We start from the raw sequence: 13947 nt of genomic DNA, 5'->3' as shown, positions 1-13947 counted from the left end.
ATTGATAGACAACATAGAAACAACAACACTTATCAGGTTGATTAATCATTTATGAACAAAAACCCTTACTTTATATACACGACTTTGAAGAAGCGAACCCGCGTGTATACGCGCTTTTCCTGAGACCAACCAGCGTATAGATCTGCAAATTTTGACCTAAAATTGTGTAGCTCTGCAGAAAAAGAAAATATACTTCATATTGAAGTATTCATAAAAAATCCTTTCACTTGCACACCTAGCACTTTGATCTTCACCTCTTTATATAGTTTAGCCCTTATCCAATACCACGGGTCAAAACTACACTAGTGCCGGTGGTAATCTTTGATGTGATCAATATCCGTTGTCGCGCTCATTATTATGGATCAATACCATGGTAAAGACCCCTGGTATTTAGAATACCATGTTGCAAAAACCATACGCTACTTTGCTTCACCAAACTCGCGTGTATACGCGACTTGGCCTTGACTAACCCGCATATAGATTTTCAAATATTCACCTGTATCAAACTTCTGATTCTGATCTGTAAACCTTTGACCCATCATTCTGGTATTCTGTTCCATCATTCTGTCACCTCTGAACTGACCTGTGGATTCATCTAGTTACCATATACTTGTTCTGTTACAAGTGAGTTTCCATCAAGGACAACACATGCATCATAATTCCAACATTTGTTTTATCACATCACAATCAAAATTTGTGTACAAGACTAAATGAATGTAGTCATGAAAGAAATTGGTTAAAAATCCACAAGGTCTTGGGGGTTTCTTTATTTTTATCATATCACAATCAAAATTTGTGTACAAGAATGAATGAATGTGTTAAAAGAATTTTAAAAGCGATTTAAACCCTTTTTCCTCTACAATTTTTTTAAATAATAATAATAATTTAATATTTGATATATTAACATATAGTAATACAAATTTAGCCTTCGTATATTTGTCAAAATTTAAAATTATTAGACTACAATACATATTATTGTTGAAAATTTACATCCACCACACAATTTATCAACTTTCAAATTATTAAATTTTGTTAAACATTTACATCCACCACACAAATTCTCATTTGACAATACCAACCATCTAGAACAATAACATACAAATTCTTATCCATCTACCATAATAACATACAAATTCTTGTGCTTGCTTTAGTGCCTTACCGAGAATAATATCATGTAGTTCGCTGTCCATGAGTTGACTTTTGCTACCAACGGGACATTAAAATGTTTCTTACTTTTATTGATTTTCACCAGACAGCTACTTAAACAAAGTTGGGTGCAGAACTTGAATGACCAAGTTTACCATAAACACCATGTTTTTATGTTTTTAGTTGTGCCTATTAACTTGATATCATCAATAAAAAAATTTCCAGTGAGGGAATTTTTCATCCCTGCTGAAAGATCATTATACAACATATATGGCCGAAGCCAGCAGATTTTTTTACATATGGCCAAAACGAGCAGATTTTACGGCATAGCCATTACAAATATCGCCATAGTGTGGGGGGCCTCAATGAAACAAATAAACGCCTCCCCAGGAATCGAACATGGCTGGGGTGCGAAAGCCATCCGCCCCAGCCATCATATCATGCATGTCACGTGTATCAATAAAATTATGGGCAATAATATATGATAATTAGATTATGTGCTTGCTGGTAGGATGCAGTTCATATATAAATAAACTAGCAATTGCCCTAAAAAGTGCAAAAAGAGGCCGATAGATTTTTTAAATTAGAAAAATAGTATGGAAATTGGAAAAATGATAAAAAAATGTATTTATACATATGTATTCAGCTCATAAAAATGAAGGACCCCCATAACAAAAATGAAGGCCAGGATGAGTTTGGCTAGTAATTGAAGGGTGAAATAATCACAAATATTCAAACTAAGAATATTAAATAATCACAAATTCTCAATTGCATAAATAGTATGAAAAAATGAAAAATGATAAAAAAATGCATTTATAGATATGTATTTAGCTCATAAAAATGAAGGACCCCCATAACAAAAATGAAGGCCAGGATGAGTTTGGCTAGTAATTGAAGGGTGAAATAATCACAAATATTCAAACTAAGAATATTAAATAATTACAAATTCTCAATCACAAATATTCAAACTAAGAATATTAAATAATCACAAATTCTCAATTGCATAAATAGTATGAAAATTGTAAAAATGATAAAAAAATGCATTTATAGATATGTATTCAGCTCATAAAAATGAAGGACCCCCATAACAAAAATGAAGGGGAGGATGAGTTTGGCTAGTAATTGAAGGGTGAAATAATCACAAATATTCAAACTAAAAATATTAAATAATTACAAATTCTCAATTGCATTACCCTCAGATCAATGAAACACCAATTTCATTAAGACAATAGATTTTTTAAATTAAAAGAATAGTATGAAAATTGAAAAAATGGTACAAAAAATGCATTATAGATATGTATATCATATGTATTCAGCCCATAAAAATGAAGGACCCCATAACAGAAATGAAGGCCAAGACGAGTTCCGCCAGTAACTGAAGGGTGAAATAATCACAAATATTCAAACTAAGAATATTAAATAATTGCATTACCGTCAGATCAATGAAACACCAATTTTATTAAGACAACGATATCTCCTCGTATGAGGATCTTTATTATCTTCACGAGTAAGACACTTTATTGACAAGCCACGGGAACACGGGTGGACAACTTTTTCCAAATTCGGATTGAGAATATTCATCGACAACGATATCTTCACGAGTAAGACACTTTATTGACAAGCCACGGGAACATGGGTGGACAACTTTTTCCAAATTCGGATTGAGAATATTCATCGACAACGATGATTTTGCACAAGCAAGGATGATTCTCTGTACATATACATACCTTCATGTAGTTCTGCAGTGCGCTGAGCTCCTAGGGAAATTGAAAGTCCATGAAGTGGGCGAAGGCCACTCGGGCGTGGCGAAGCTTAGGTGCCAACGCAAAAGCTGAATCCGTAGGCCTCTCCCCAGCTATATATGGTCCCTGCATATAATTTCGTTCAACATTCATGAACACTAATCCAATGCAAAGCGAGTCAAATATGTCCAAAATCCGTGAGGTTTGAGCTACAAATTCCCCGCCAAAAGTCTATAATTTTTCCAAAAGTTCTTAATCTCGCCGTGACTTTTAGGTTTACAGCTTTTCTTCCCAAAATTCCTCGCTATCCCTAGAAGATAAAGCATTCTTCACACTTCGATTATTGTAAGAAAAAACACAGTCAACCTTCACCTCGGCTTGGATGTTAAGGTCTATAATTTCCGAACAAATCGTTGATATTTCGATTTGAATCCTTGATGTCTACATTGTTTGTATAGCACGACCAAAGAAACATAAAACGTTCTTGACAATTACATTTTTTATCATTGAATTCCAATGAAGCTTGACCTTGACTTGAATTTTAAAGTATAATTAAAAAAAATTCTGTTTCAGTAAAGAATGTGGTGTCACCCTTTCGCAAAATTCTTAGATGACAGTGAAATGGTAAAAGCTTATTCGTCACACTTTAATGATAATTGAACCTTGACTTGACTCAGATTTTAAAGCAAGGTTTCTTAAAAAATACGTCTCTATATTTATTTGGAAGCAGAACACTCCAAAACCGCCCATCGCGCACTCTGTACAATTGACAAACAATGAACCTTGACCTTGACCTGCATTTTAAAACCCTAATTTTCAATCCGTGGAATGCTCGGCGATGCAGGAAGAATATCTGGATGTTTCATGCTACAGTCACCGATGATTTCGCTGTAACAGGAGTCGCCCGGAGTCAATATTCCCTGCTACCTGATAGGCCTCTAAAAAGCAAATGGCCAAAATAGTGGTCGTCGAATTGTCAGGCGACCACGGCAGGCACAGGTAAAAATTAATGTATTAATATTCAACATCCATTTATTATTTCCCCGGGAGCATTATATCTCAACCGAAGTAATTGATTCAAGATGTTTCCATGGCTCAGCCTTCTCCTTCTCACAACATTCATCTACCTTGTCATACCACCTTTTCCCGCACAGGCCGAGCAGGACTCTCGACATACCGCTTTCGTCTTCGACAGATTCGATGGTAGTAATTTGAAATTGGAAGCGGAGGCTTCAGTTATCCGCTCAAAATCCGTGCTTGCCCTCACAAATCAGTCGCGTTTCATGATAGGGCGTGCGCTGTATTTCAATCCCGTGCAGATGAAAAGAAACGAGACGCCTTCCTCGTTTAGCACTACCTTCGTTTTCTCCATAGTACCTGCTCCCTCTAAGGCAGGCGGAAGCGGATTAGCCTTCTTCATGACACCCTACAAGTCTCCCATGGGCGTTATGTCATCCCAATATATGGGCTTGCTTAACCTCACCGGAAACGGGCAGCCATCCAATCACTTGTTCGCAGTTGAGTTCGATACGTGCAAGAATGTGGAATTCGATGACCCGGATGACAACCATGTGGGCGTGGATATCAACAGCCTCATCTCAGTCAACGCCATGACCGCTGGCTTTTGGAATGGCGGGCAATTCCATAATTTGAGCCTCAGGAACGGACAGAACTTACAGGCCTGGATCGATTACGAACATTCTAAAAGCCGCCTCAACATTAGCGTCATGCCAGCCGGCTTGCCAAGACCGCAGAGGCTGCTGATATCTATGAAAATCGACCTGCGCTACGTTCTGGAGGAGAGGATGTTCGTTGGCTTTTCAGCGGCAACGGGGACGTTGACTGAAGACCATTACGTTCTGGCGTGGAGTTTCACCACCGAAGGCACGGCGCCGGATAAAATCATCTTTGGGAATTCGACAACAATCCTGCCGTGGCCTCAGCGATACGCTATCCTCAAGGGTGTGGCTGCTGGGTTGCTGTATCTTCATGATCAATGGGACAAGACGGTCGTCCACAGAGATATCAAGTCGAGCAATGTGCTGCTGGATTCGGAATTCAACGGGCGACTGGGTGAGTTCGGCCTGGCTCCGCTGTATGATCACAGCGAGAATCCGCAGAAGGCTCATGTGGTGGGAACGCCGGGGTACATTGCGCCGGAGCTGATACACACGGGGCAGGGCACTCCCAGCTCGGACGTGTTCAGCTTCGGGGTTTTGCTGTTGGAGGTGGCCTGCGGGAGAAGGAACGTGGATCCGTTAACGGAGGCGGAGAAGATGATTTTGACGGAGTGGGCATGGGAGTTGTAGACGGAAGGGAGGCTGGTGGAGGCATCGGATCCAAAGCTGGGGAAGCGATATGATGTGGTGGAGATGGATAAGGTCCTGAAATTGGGGTTGTTGTGTTGTAATCCAAAGCCAGAAAGCAGACTGGAAATGCGGCATGTTTGTCAAATACTGGAAGGCGAAGCTCCTGTTCCAGACATCCGCACGACTTCGTTAGACGTGAGTATTGTGGGTCGTTAACCGATAACCGCATGATATAGAGTATAAGTTTTCACCGTGAAGTAAGGGCTTTGTAGGCCTGAAATTTTGGAAGGCGCGAGTGCTTTGACCTTTGGGCGGCTAATGGTTGAACGCCCGTTAAATAGAATAAAAGATCAAAAGTGTAGACGGTCCACGTGTCAACGTGAGATTGAAAAGGACGACGAAAGTCTTTTTCAATAGGAAAGGCCTATCGGCCTAATTATCTTGGGATCAAAAAGTAATTCGGGAAAATTTTAATTTTAATTTTTTTAAATCGATCACAAATAATATTAAAATGATTTTTTTCAAAATTGAAATTATTATTATTATTATTTTTTTTAATTTTTGAAATTCAAAATCTTATTTTTTGATTGGTCTAAATTATTGAATAAACAGTTATTATAGGGTTTATTTTTAAATTTTTAAATAAAAAAATAATTTATAAAATATAAATTTCATCTCTACATTATTAACTGTCCTATTTACTTTGAACTGTAATTTAATTAATTGATAACTTATATTATATTATTTTATTTCCAGGTGTGTTTATTATACTTGCAGCGTTTTTCATTGACTTGTTATTAGTTTTTCTTTGATTAAAAAAATTTAAAATCTATCCAAAGTTTAACATTATGAAATTAAATTTACTATTTTTAAATAAAATTTATTTCTATTTATCTCAAATATGATTGGTTGAAATGTCTCCCCTCTTATTGTGTAATGATGACAAAATTTGACTTTTGTGTGCTCTATTATTAATTACCATGTACTATATCCTTAATTACTATGTACAATAAATATAAATAATTTGAAAAATAACATTATATATTAATTACCATGTACCATAAACACAATTTTTATTGGTTTTCTTTTTTAATTTACAAAAAAATAATTTAAAAAATATGTAAAAGTAACCGTGCATAATTTCTATTACTCTCATTATATCAATCTATGCTCTAATGGCATGACATGTGTACTATAATATAAACATTATATAAAAAAATTGCCATCATTCAATATTAAATAAATAATTATTAACCTGTTATCATTTTTTTCAATGTTATATATATAACTAATTTTTATCTACCAAAAAAATGTTTAATTATATTAAAAACATTAATAAAAAAAAGTTAAATAAATATTCATATAATTTATTTTACAATTTTATTATTTTTTGGAGTACATACAATATATCATGACATTAAAATATTTTATTAAATTAAGTGACAGGGACGGTCTTGTTCCAAAATGTAGTATTTGGATGTCCAACAATCAATAATTTACCATGATTAATAAATGTACTTTCAAAAAATTCAAACAATTTGTGAAGGTTACAAAATATTTCGTGGCTTTCTTCCTGGGGACAAACATTAACCTAAATAATCATAGATGATGAGAAATATTTCATTTTCATTCGTAATGATGGCACGAGTCCTTGCCATGTTTGAAATTGATCCTTTAAATTGAATTCAAATATCTATATAATATTGTAAATAATAAATAGTTTATCTCATACAATATTTAAATATATTAAAAATTAGTATTAAAAAGTTTATTATTATTTGATTATTTTAAGTATGGGGGTTTACGCAGTGCATTATATTAGATATCATTTTGGGATTCAACTGCGTTAAGTAAGTCATTCACGTATGACCATTTCCATGAGAGGTAGTCGTAACTGACTAATTTCTCATGATTTTTGAATAGTTCACTTAGCACTCATTGCATCGAGTGATGCTCACAGGGGTGAAGAAGTGGGATTGAAACTAGTGAAATGAATCACATAGCATCAATCATCACTTCCGGGGCTTGCACCTGGTAACCAGGACTTCCCAGGAGGTCACCCATCCCAGATCTCCTCTGGCTCAAGCGCGCTTAACTGTGGAGTTTTCCTCACAATCAAGCCCACTTAGCTTGCTACCCCATTTATAAAAGAGTGAAGGGATCTCTACTTGAATGGTTCATGAGGCACAATACTTGCTAAGGTTTTGCAAATGGGGTAGCAAGCTAAGTGGGCTTGATTGTGGGGAAAACTCCACAATTAAGCGCGCTTGAGCCAGAGGAGATCTGGGATGGGTGACCTCCTGGGAAGTCCTGGTTACCGGGTGCAAGCCCCGGAAGTGATGATTGATGCTATGTGATTCATTTCACTAGTTTCAATCCCACTTCTTCACCCCTGTGAGCATCACCGGATGCAATGAGTGCTAAGTGAACTATTCAAAAATCATGAGAAATTAGTCAGTTACAACTGATGCAATGAGTGCTAAGTGAACTATTCAAAAATCATGAGAAATTAGTCAGTTACAACTACCTCTCATGGAAATGGTCATACGTGAATGACTTACTTAACGCAGTTGAATCCCAAAATGATATCTAATGTTTGATTATTATTAAAATATCTACACAATATTGTAAAAATAATAAGTAATTTATCTCTTACTATATGTAAATATAAATTAGTGTTAAAAAATTTATTATTATTGAATTATTATTGAATTATTATTGAAATAGTTTTTTTTTCGCTATTTAAATTAAATATAATAAATAACAATATGATTAAAACGTGTTTATTTTATTTCAATGTAATTAAGATGTATTTATTTAATTTTAATTTTATTAGTATTGAAATGCATCTTTTTTAATGTTTCAAAATTTGATATAAAATGAAACAATTCAAATATCTTATTTGATATGGACAAAGTTTTTCAAGTTTATCATGTAATTTTATCATTTTTTTTTTATTGCATGTTTTGTTAATTTATAGATTTTTATTGATAGTGAATTTTTATCATTTTTACTCATAAGTTTTATAAGAGGGTGTATGTAACCCCTTAGTCTTAAATGGATTTGGGTAACTATACTACATGAACACATTGGTGGTTATTCACTAACATAAATGGACATGCCAAAATGTTGATGGCTAGAATAGTCAAATTTTTAGTGTCTTGGTCCATTAACAAGGTGCATGATGAACAAATTGGGCACCCTTGCTCATAAATTAGGTGCAAAATAGACATTAGAGCTCACACTAGTTGGATCCATCGAGAGAAGCTTAGAATGGAAGTTGGAAAAGACAGGAAAAGAGGGTTGCCACGAGCAACCTCATTCGTGGACAAAATTGACATAGAAAGCTTGACTAGACTTCTACTATTAATTACTTTTTATATAAGAGGTAGGTACTAAGCAACAACATTGCATATTACACTTGTTTATATTCGCTATAGCAACTTCAACATGTTTCGCTGCAATATAAATCCATAACGTCATAAAAGCTAAGCACTACACACGTGGACCTCATGACTCAAAATCTATGCTAACTGATGTACACCATGTCAAAATCGAAACAAAGTTTACATAGTGTATACTATTTTCCCCTTACCTAGGTATTTTTTAATTGAGACACCTTCAAATATCCTTACCTGAGTATTTTGAATGGAGACACCTTCAAATATCCTTCAACAATTTGGAGTTAGATTCCACACATTGAACGTAATGCGCTGAGAAAGCATCCAACGTTAGTAACTTCGTTACTGCATATTAAGTTAAACTTATCCCAAGGTCATTTTTAGAGAAGCGCCTTCGAATATCCTTCTGGGATTATAGATTACATACATTTATACAATATGAACAATTTAAAAGACAATCAATCAATTACACAATTTAAGGTTTAAATTGCCATATAGATGGTTATATGATTATACTTTTGAAATACCCAAATTACAAGTATATGAAAACTAATTACAAATTCGACGGTGAAATTTTCACTCAATCCTCTCATTTACACAACCCTATTACTTTTTATGCAATCCGCTGCCTCATTTACACACCCATTACATTTTCCTGTGTTGTCCTACTCAAAATTTCGCTAGCAGAAACTATACATTATCTTATATGCACATATATATTCTCACATTTAGATCAATGAGTGATCTTTGAAGCCATTAGGTGTCCGCTGCAACTAATTACTTGACATCAAGATTGGATGCAATTTGCTATTTACAAGAGTAACACTAGTCTTATCACCTGAATTAGCTTTGTAAACTATCACCACAATGAAAAGTGGGTCTGCAATTTCGTTGCAAACACTCAAATATAGAAATTTTAAGAAATTTTACAAGCCCATAGCCTCAAACGTATCCAACTCTAATGCGATGATCTATCTATTCCTTTTGCTTGAACACATATATTGCAACCCAAACCTTGATGTCGATATCGCCCAATTGGACACCATCAAAAGCTACCTCGTCAGGGACAAGACTTAAACCTACACAACAAAACAATGAACAAAACCCAACCAAAAGGTTTATAGCGATGACAAACACAACTTTTTGGTTTATCGATGGTGAATACATTCGAAATAGAATCAATGGCCAACAAAGCCGAAACAATTCTTTGACAATCAATATTTACCAGGCCATAGGCCCATTAATGTGTAGGGCTGTTTATGTTTACTGTTGGATAATGTACTTGCTTAACTCTAACTGTGGACATATACAATCCCGTACATTACTGGGCCTATAGGCTCGTAAATATTTGTTGCCCAATCCTTAGTTTGCATTGATCTGTATAAGCTGGTAAATATTGGTTGCCCAATCCTTAATTTGCATTGATATGTTCATGTTGCCTCGATTAATTGTCCAGATTCTACTTGCGAACATAACAAGCTATTAATTATTAAATAAAAATTAGAAAATGTAAAGTAAAAAATACCCATCGACATGAAATCCCATCCCTCCATATCTATATTAAATGAAAAATTCACTTAGGAGAAAATCTTATACATATATTGATTAAAAAATCAAAATTGCTAGCCCAATTCTAATATAAACCATGACTGAAAGCGAGACTTACCAGAATGATCGATATCAACTATCTTACCAACAGGCCCCCTTAATTCAATGTTGACATTCACAGGAAGTGTTTAGTTGTCCACCAAGGTTTCATTCCTCTTGTGGTCTACCCCACACCATGCTTTATTTCTAAGAAAAACATTGTATACTACTCATATAATTTTATATGTCTATATAATTTGATACATCTACAAGAAACATGTCAACCATTAGGACTATAAAGGCTAAGAAAGAGGAGCCATCAATGTGCCAAGCATGCATGATTAATAGGAACTAAATATGTTTAGTAGATAGTTTGAGTTAACATATTTTAAGCTTATATAGTCCTAGCTTTCACTCATGTATTTCTCTTTTATGTTTATAATAGGAAATTAATACGAGTGTGAGAGTGATGAAGCCACAATTTGAGGGTAGTTGAGATATTTAGAGAGTAGAGATATGTTCTCAAGTTATCTCTTGTATTGTGCTTATATCCAAGTTCGTAGGATTTGGAGAGTTTTTCTCTTTTTAGTATGTTGACTAGTTTTCTTATGTAAAGTTATATAAGTGCATGCTTTGTTTAATAAAAGTTTAGTTAGAATTTGTTTTAACACATGATGTGTATGAACTCAGCTCAAGAGTGAGATTTCCCACTTTGTAGGAAATCCTACATCAATGACCTTGGTAATGTCCTCCATGTTCCATGGTTGAGTATGATTATGTCCTCCAAAGTATGGCTACGATTGAGAGGATATGGTTGTACAATCATAGGGGAAAGAAGTTAAGGACTCTTTGTTTTACTTTCCATAATGTTTGCTAGGCATATTTATGAATGTCCTCTACTTTCTCTTAGTCTAGGATTCAAACAATATTACCCTTTATGGCACTAAAGAGGGCTTTCCTTCAATACTACCTTGAAAGTAAACAAAATCTCATGATTATAAATGAATTTCCTCAACATAAGTAAAAAACATTCTACAATGACTTGAGAAAATAATCAAGTATGTTCTTTCCACCCTTGCTTGATAAATAGAGAAATTTCAGATAACTTGTCTTGTATGTTATTTGATATTAACATATTAATCCCTTAGCCATAGTGTTAGTTTTTGTAGCATCAAACATGTGTTTTAGTCTCGATTTGTGTCAGAGAGGCTAAGAACACGAGATCTTCAAAACCTAGAAAAGGTTTCGTGAGATAAGCTTGTGAAACGCCTTAATTAAATTAATTAACCATCATTTAAAATTTTCCCAAGTCTAACTTAGGAAAACTAATTAATTAATATGAATTAATTAAGGAAATGTGAGAATGCTCTATAAACTCACGCGTATTGAGTTTGAGATGATCTTAGCCACTGATGGGGATCTAATCGTGGCCATTAGTTCTCCAACAAGAGATTATAAGAGAAGGACAGTGACAGGAGAAGACACATCGAGTGAGAGGGAGATCAAGGTAGATCGAATTTCCTAGAGAGCAAAGATTCATTGAGGGAAGAATTTGAGCTAGTGATTGAGTGGCAGAAATTGAGGAGAAACAGCAGAGAGATTCCATAGGATCTTTCCAGTTCCTGAGAGGCAACAACAGAGAGGTTGAGTTATTCCACTGGAGGCTGCACATAAGTCTCAAGGAGGTAGTTTGATTCAACTGATAAGCAAGGTGATTAAGGTGCTAGAGGCCGAGAAAATTTCCAGAAGGCCAAGCGAGTCACTTCCAAAGGTAGAGAGAAGTTGAGCTACAAGATTCAGTGAGTTCTAGAGGCAGAGCAAGTAGAGCCTATACAAACACTGGGTAGAGGCTCATGCAGAGGTAATGCGAGTAACCAGTTTTGCCAGATTTCAAAGCTGGGATCAGTTGTGGAGTTGAGACATTTGCCTCACAGATATTTTGGCTAGATATTTGTTATTGGCTTTCCAGTTTGGGCATCCAGATATTGTACTTAGAATTTTTGTTGCTGAATAATAAAAAAACCCTGATTTGCTGCACCGTTTTCCCACATTGGGTTTTTTCGGGGACTTTTGTCCAAAAATAATGATGTCATTTTTATTTTGTGTGCTCTATTTTCTCAGTTCTAGTTTTATTTTCATAGTGCATTTTATTTTTGGTGAAAATTGTAGTTGTGATTTTATGCGTTGTTTGTTGTAATAGAAAATATGCTACACATAATTATATTCAGTTAGAAGAATCATTTCCATTTGTTGTAATAGTTGAAAATTTCATATGGTATCAGAGCAGTTTGAAGACATATCAATGACTCAGTGACGAGGGTGAAATTTTGCAGCTTCAGAGGGAGTCTTTGGGATTTTTTTTTTGGATATGTACAGAGGCCATCCGAGAGTGCGAATTAGCAGAGGCGATGGTTTGATTTTTAGTTTGCATGCAATAAAAACAATCGAAGAGCCTCAGTTGCAGTGATTTTCAGGTAGTGGTGTTGACGAGAAGTAATTCTAGTGAGAAGATCAATGACTTCGTTGAGTAGATCTGGGCGCAATGATTTTGCAACAGTTTTTGCATTAGCAAATCAGTGCTGGATGGAAGAGAAAACATACACAAAGAAAGGAATTCTCAGAATTTTCCTAAGGATTTCCATATCCAGTTTTCTGGAGGAAATCCAAGATTTCCATAGAAGAAGGCAGTAACAAGGCAAATATGCACATTCTAGGAGAAAGTGCGAGTAGAAAAGCAGGAAAACGAGCAGGAAAGGGAGGAGATTCTTATTTATTTTCCCAGATTTGAGTTTCGTAGAAATTGCCTTAGTAGGACTTCGAGATTAGGATAGGTTTGATGGAGCCTCTAACTATAGTATCTGGAAAGCCAGAATGAGTTTCTTGCTAGATGAGCATGGTTTGAATACGTATGCACAAAGTGTTATAGCCATACATACATACCCGCAATAGCTAGAGAACTACAATAAGGAGATGGCCAAGGCGAAGAGGATGATCATCGACGGAGTTTGAGATCATATAGTCTTGCATATAGCTGGAAATAATACAGCCAAAGAAATGTGGAATGTTGTCGTAACACTTTTCTATAATCCTTCTAAGAACCAAAACATGTTATTGAAAGAGAAGTTAAGGACCACAAGGACACAAAAGGGTGAGGGAGTCACTCATCTCACCATAATTCAGAATGTCCAAGATGAGCTTGCAGCAGTTGGAGAGACACCTCATGAGAGTGAGAACTCTCACTGGTTTCACAAAAGAGTGGGAAACATTCATTCAGGGTATCACTGGACAAGATCAATTACCTGGATGGGATTAGTTGTGGAGTGATTTCACTCAGGAAGAGATGAATCTTGCTCTTGTCAAGAATAACATCAGTGAAAACAGTAGAAAATGTAACATCCCTGGTGAAAATTCCATGTAATAAAAGTTAATAAAGGAAAAATAATAACCACGGTTGATGGGACACTTATTCCAAGTTGAATGTTGGGAAAGACATCATAGTGTGGGTGTTCATTTGGTTCATTATGGCTAAGGAAATTGGCAAAGGCATTGGCTAAGGATTTGGAAAGGCAAAATGCCTTTTTTGGTACATTTATTTATGAAAATAATGGAAATTAGGAGAAAATTAAGGTGAAAGGTCACAGGTTGCATGTGAGGAGGAAATTGAAGGAAAATAATGGAAAATGAAGAAAATAGAGGCCTAATTGATAAAAAGGCTTCTGAGGATCAGTTGGTACCTTTTGTCAGTTCAGTTTTGGAGCTCTC

The 13947-nt window shown here is 35.4% G+C and overlaps 1 pseudogene; it reads left to right on the top strand.

The window, feature by feature from the left end:
* The first annotated feature begins 3970 nt into the window (after positions 1 to 3970).
* LOC149185440 (L-type lectin-domain containing receptor kinase V.9 pseudogene) lies at positions 3971 to 5197 on the top strand (annotated as a pseudogene).
* The last annotated feature ends 8750 nt before the right edge of the window (positions 5198 to 13947 follow it).

The sequence above is a fragment of the Pinus tabuliformis genome, chromosome 3_2 (assembly GCF_031772625.1).
Source record: "Pinus tabuliformis cultivar Carrire ecotype Pingquan chromosome 3_2, CPIR1, whole genome shotgun sequence".
NCBI lineage: Eukaryota > Viridiplantae > Streptophyta > Pinopsida > Pinales > Pinaceae > Pinus > Pinus tabuliformis.
The sequence above is the reverse complement of the archived record's forward strand: the minus strand, read 5'-3'. Positions and strand labels throughout refer to the sequence as shown.